This window comes from Rhincodon typus, unplaced genomic scaffold (assembly GCF_021869965.1).
Source record: "Rhincodon typus isolate 14 unplaced genomic scaffold, sRhiTyp1.1 hic_rhity00003922, whole genome shotgun sequence".
Taxonomy (NCBI): Eukaryota; Metazoa; Chordata; class Chondrichthyes; order Orectolobiformes; family Rhincodontidae; genus Rhincodon; species Rhincodon typus.
This window is the reverse complement of record NW_025969560.1, coordinates 8,871-14,607: the sequence shown is the minus strand read 5'-3', so window position 1 is coordinate 14,607 and position 5,737 is coordinate 8,871. Positions and strand designations below refer to the sequence as shown.

The 5,737-nt window shown below is 39.7% G+C and overlaps 1 long non-coding RNA gene across 1 annotated transcript; it reads left to right on the top strand.

Moving 5' to 3' along the window:
* The first annotated feature begins 398 nt into the window (after positions 1-398).
* Positions 399-4,161, top strand: LOC125481856. The gene is made up of 2 exons (XR_007261486.1): positions 399-1,064; positions 3,918-4,161. It is a non-coding gene; the product is annotated as an uncharacterized LOC125481856 (long non-coding RNA).
* The last annotated feature ends 1,576 nt before the right edge of the window (positions 4,162-5,737 follow it).

The following is a 5,737-nucleotide window of genomic DNA, read 5'->3' as shown; positions in this document are numbered from 1 at the left end:
ATAAGTGAGCTGAATGAGATTTACCATCTCAACTGGGCTGAGTGAAGGGGTCACCAAACAGAAGGTAGGATGTTATTCACTGTGGGACATGGGTCAAAAGTTGGACACTGAGCCAAACTGCATTACAGCCCAACACAGCATAGTGTTCAATATCAGAAAAAAATTCAATGATCTCACCAGGACAAACAAGATAAATGGCAGTTTGAAATTGTAATAATCCACTCACTGTAATGAGCAAGTTTCCCATTTCCCCCGACATAGTCTGGCTGCATTAAATGTGATATTCGACTTTCCAGCATGAGGTACACACTTGGATCTCCTTCACCTTATATTGATGGATCAATGGCCATTGCATTAGCTCAGCTCCTTTTGCTAAGGTTTTCCTTTTGTGCCTTCATAGGTTTGCCACAGCAGCGAGCAGACAAAGAGCAGAACAAGGAACCTGGCCCCTCTGCTTCAGTCTTGGCCAGCACCTCTTTACACATGACAAGCACCAGCCCAGAAACATGTATCTAGGGAGAGCAGTAATTAAGCCAGAAGGGAACATGCACACTGGGGTCCACAGCCTGAATGTCTATGAGAAGCTGGCTGAAAGAGGATGAGGTAGACATGCTGATTGGAAGTTCAGAAACCTCTGGCTTTGATCATGAGTCTTGGATATCTTGTGCTTTAAAGCATGATGCTTGAAGAGCATCAAACATGTCTACAGACACTGCAGATCAGTTAGAGGTGTTTGTCTGTTGCATTTGTGGAACCACAATGGATATATTTCCACCCTGGAGCACATCACAATTTTAAAATGACTTGTAGCAGAGGTGCCACCAACATACAACCAAAGGACAGTTACATCTTCTGGCATGTTAATTGTGACTGTTGCCAAAGTCACTTTGGGTACGAAAGTGCTGAGGGCTGTCAGTTCCGCCTACAAGTAATTGGATCTGGAGCCCAGATGATATACCTAGGGACTTCAGTGATTTGATTAATACCATTCAGCAGCTTTCCCACTAATCCGCATCAAATCAGCATCAATAAACTGGGAAATTTGATGCAAGTGGCATTTAATGGTAAGTAGTATGGAAATTGTATACTTTTAAATATGAAACTGCAATTTGAACTTAGTTTTTAATTTTAAAAATGCTCGTCAAATAGCAGTTGACTGTTAGTCAGTCGTAAATAGGTCACTGGTTGGGTGTTAGTCCTTGATTCTTCCTGCTCCTTCGCCACTTCCATTGCATTAAAAACTTTTACATTTCTACCCCCTTTTCAGTTCTGATGAAAGGTCATTGTCCTGAAACATTAACTCTGTTTCTTTCCACAGATTCTACCTGACCTGCTGAGTTTCCTGAGCACGTTTTGTTCTGATGTCAGACTTCCAGCATCCACAGTATTTTTGCTTTTGTTATGGTGAGAGACTGGGGACTAACTGTCCAACTGGAACAGTGACTCAACAGTATTCCCATAGAGACTGAATTTTTTAAAAGATATTTGAATTCCCAGGAGCTAACCAGAAGAATTACATGCCGAGATTAAGTTTTAAGACTTTTACTGTTATAAACTAAAATGAATTAACTGTAAGCAACATTATATAGTCAATGGGCAATTTATACCAGTCTGAACTACAGAAAAGATTCCCCCTTTATCTTTTAAAGTGACAAGCCCCTCCGTAGATATACTTACTTTGCCCCTTAAGTGGACTCTTCATTCTCTGAGGGACCAGTCAACGGCTATTGTCAGCTTCGAATGGCTTGTTTCATTTTCCTTTTTTCCAGCTGGATAATTTCTAATTGCCATTTTGGCTTTCATGGTGTCATTTATCTTAAAGATCCCTCCATCTAATCAAATCTAAGTGAATATTCCAGTCTTTTTAAAAATCTTCACAAAATTCTTCTTTTCAATCTAAGTGCAAGTTCCCACTTGCATTCTACATGGTGAACATGAACAAAAGGAACGGTTTAGAGGGATATGGACCAAATGCTGGCAAATGGGGCTAGATTAATTTAGAATATCTGGTTGGCATGGACGAGTTGGACCAAAGGATCTGTTTCCGTGCCGTACATCTCTTTGACTCTACGATTCGACCTATCTGATATCTCTATCTTTGCCTCCAGATTCCTGCCGACTAACCAGTCTGTGAGTTTCAGTGATATCTTAGGTGAAGCCCTGTAACCTGATCCTACAAAGGCTTCTGATGGACTGTTCCCTTCTAAAGCCCGTCCCATGGTAATATGAATCACACAGGCCTTATATCCAAGTAGAAATACTAATTAGCTATCTTCTGGGCCCCCAACTCTATTCAATCATGACTATAATAGTTTGAAATATAACTATTTGCAAATATATGACATTCCTAACCCCTCCCAATGAGACCTGAGATTAACAGTCCACCCAGAGTCATCATAAATACCCTTACTATTGTCTACAGGTGTGAATATCTTGCACCTTCTTTACAGTAAATCAATCTGCAGTTCACAGTCCCTATACCAATCAAGGCCAGCAGGATTTGGAGAAGACCAGCCTTCATTACTTAATTTTACCTTAAAATAAACAGACATTCCCAAAACATAATAAAACTTATAAACTTTGTATTGTAACAGTATTTAAATGGTAAATACTTGTGAGAAATCAGAGCTCGATCAGAGGGCACAGCAGAATAAGCTCATAATAAAGTGAAGACTTTAAATTGAGAATTTGCTGAGCACAGGAATTTGAAACAGGTGAGAATGAAGAATGTCTTCAATTATTTACTCATCCTTTAACATCTGTTTAAAGGATTAAAACACATGAATAGAAATTAATAAATCTGCGGTCAAAGGCAAGACCTACATAACAGTTTTTAAGTAATAATATTTAAATAAATAAAAACTGATATCAAAAAGAGAAATAAATAAACCAATTGAACTAAAGCAAGCAATAAAAAGTACAAAATGAAATCCAGTAACCATAAATGCTGATAATCAAAAGCCAATATTAAAGATTATTGACTTGGAAAGAAGAAACCACTAAAAAATAATAGCAGCACATGCAGTGTTGGGACATATATTGTGATGTATATTGATGAGCTTCACTTATTGATACAGTGCATGAGTTTGAAATTTGCAGATGTCATGAAACTTGGAACTATTGTAAACAGTGAGAAAGAAGCAAAAGCCTTCAAGACAATACAGACAGACTGGTGAGATGAATGGACACATTGAGGCGACATATTTTGGTAGGAAGAAGGAGAGGAGAGAAAATACTAATTAAGTGGGAGAATTTTAAAAATGGTGAAGAAGAGACTTGTAAATGCTGTAAACAAATGTTTGAAGATGGCAAGGCAAGTTAACACAGCACTTCATAAAGTATATGGGACAAATAGAGACATAGAGTTCAAAAGCCAGAAGTTACAATAAACCTATATAAAGTATTAGTTGGGGCGGTTCGCTCAGTTGGTAAACCAGTGGAATAAAACTGACAACACATGTTCAATCCCTATACCAGCTGTGGTAGTAGACAGAGAATAAAGGCAATACTGTGGATGCTGGAACGTTGAAACAAACGCAGAGAAGGCTGGAGAAACTTAGCAGGTCTGGCAGCACCTGCGGAAAGAGGAACAGAGGGAAAGTTTTGACTCTTTTTCGAAATTTTGGTTTTCTTTTAAAATGGCACCACTTAATTTGTGTTGTCTCTCCTCATTCTTACTACCAAAATCTATCATCTCACACTTTTATGCATCGAGAACGAGAGTTCTGAAGAAGTCATTTTTAAATCAAAATGTTAACTCTGTTTCTCTCTCCACAAATGCTACCGAATCTGCAGAGTTTCTCTAGCGTTCCATGCATTTGTTGCAGTAAACAGAGACCCTGCCCCCTCACCTTACTTTGTGCTTGTGGAGTAGTGCCCCTCAAGCTGTATTTAACCAATTGTCTTTCTTAATGCAGAAAGATGCCTTTGGCCCTTTGGGAATTGGAATACTGCCCAATTCTGGGCGCCACACTTCGGAGAAAATGTGAAGGCTTTGGAGAGAGTACAGAATGGCTGAGATTGAGTGATTCCACTCGTCAAGACAGACTGATGAAGCTGGGGGTTGTTCTCCTTAAGAGCAGAGAAGTCAAAGAGGAGATTTGACTGCAGTGTTTAAGATCCTAAAGGGCTTATGTAGAATAAATAAAGATAAACTGTTTCCGGTGGTTGAAGGGTTTGATGACCAGAATGCACCAATTTAAGGTGATTGGCAAAAGAGCCAGATGATATGGGGAAAAGCATTTTATGCAATGAATGACTAAGATTGGAATGTAGGTGGATAGATTCAACTGCAGCCTTCACAAGGGAATTAGATAAATACTTGGAAAAAAAAATTACAGGGATACAGAGAAAGAGCAGGGCAATGGAACTGATTAGACTGCCCATTGAAAGAGCTGGTGCATAGTTGATGGGCTGAATGGTCTCCTGTGCTGCACTGCTGTATGGTTCTGTTACTGCAGAATGTGGAAATTTGTGGACACTTGAGACTGTTCCAGATGGGCACATCTGTGGGAAATGGCTTTGTCTTGACTCATTCTGATTAGGGTCATTGAGGAGGAGCAGAAGTTAAAAATGTTTTGACAAGTAAAGGAGTAAGGAAAAATATCTGGATTGCATATGCCAGAAGTCAGACCATATATAGAAATACAGGGACGGGAAGAGGAGTGTGTAACTCAAAGCATAGTATGGGAAACCTAACAGGGACAGGGAAAGTGTGGTCACATGGGTGCAGTCTCTTTCCATGCTTAGTTGGCCCATTTTCCCACCTCATCTGCCTTGCGATTGACTAGTTAAGAAAATTAATCTAGTTCTTACTATGTAAGCTCAGACTTGTTTCATTTTGCTTCTTCGGGGATGTGGATGTAGCTGCTTAGGCTGGCATTTATTTCTAATTGGCTATGAGGAGTTGGTGGTGAACCACATTCTTGAATACAACCAAGTAGCTTGCTTGGTAATTTCAGACGGCAGTTTAGGGTCAACAGTGAGTTCTGGAGTGCATAAGGGCCAGGCTGGGTAAGGATCTTAGAGTTCCTTACTAAAAAGTACATTGGTGAGCTCATATTAGGACTGGGGCTTGCAATTCCAGACCTTGAGATCCTAAGGTTTTGGGTTCAATCTTGTATTTGTACAGATAAAACTATTATCCTGATTCCTCATGTGTTTACAGGGTTTTCTTTCAATATCATTTACAGTCAGCATATTTAGAATCACAGAAATGTTACAGTACAGAAAGAGGCTATCTGGCCCATCGTGTCTACGACAGCTCTCCAAAGGAGCAGCTCATTTAATGAAAATCTGATTAGATCTGGACTGAGTGCTGTCATGCATGTCCATCCACTTTTCCACTCCAGTCCCACAGGAATCAGTGCCTCTTTACCCACCAGCTATACTTTTAACAGGTTGAAAAAGTCTCATCAACTGGATTATACACATTCAGTCAGTGTCATATTTGGACCCATCTACCAAACTTTAACAGGCCATAGAAGGATATCCACCATTAGGATCATAGCACAAAAAATTAGCAGTTGTTTTTGAGCGATTTAAAAAAGACATATTATAACATTCTCTCCAGTAGCCGGAAACAAATGTCCAGTCTCTACAGAAATTAGGTGGGTAGAAAAGAGATTTACTAGAATGATTCTAGAGATGAGGGGTACAGTCACATGGAAAAACTGAAAAGCTGGGTTGTTCTGCCAGAAGAGAAAAGAACAGCGATCGGAGTGGAGGAGCCCTACTC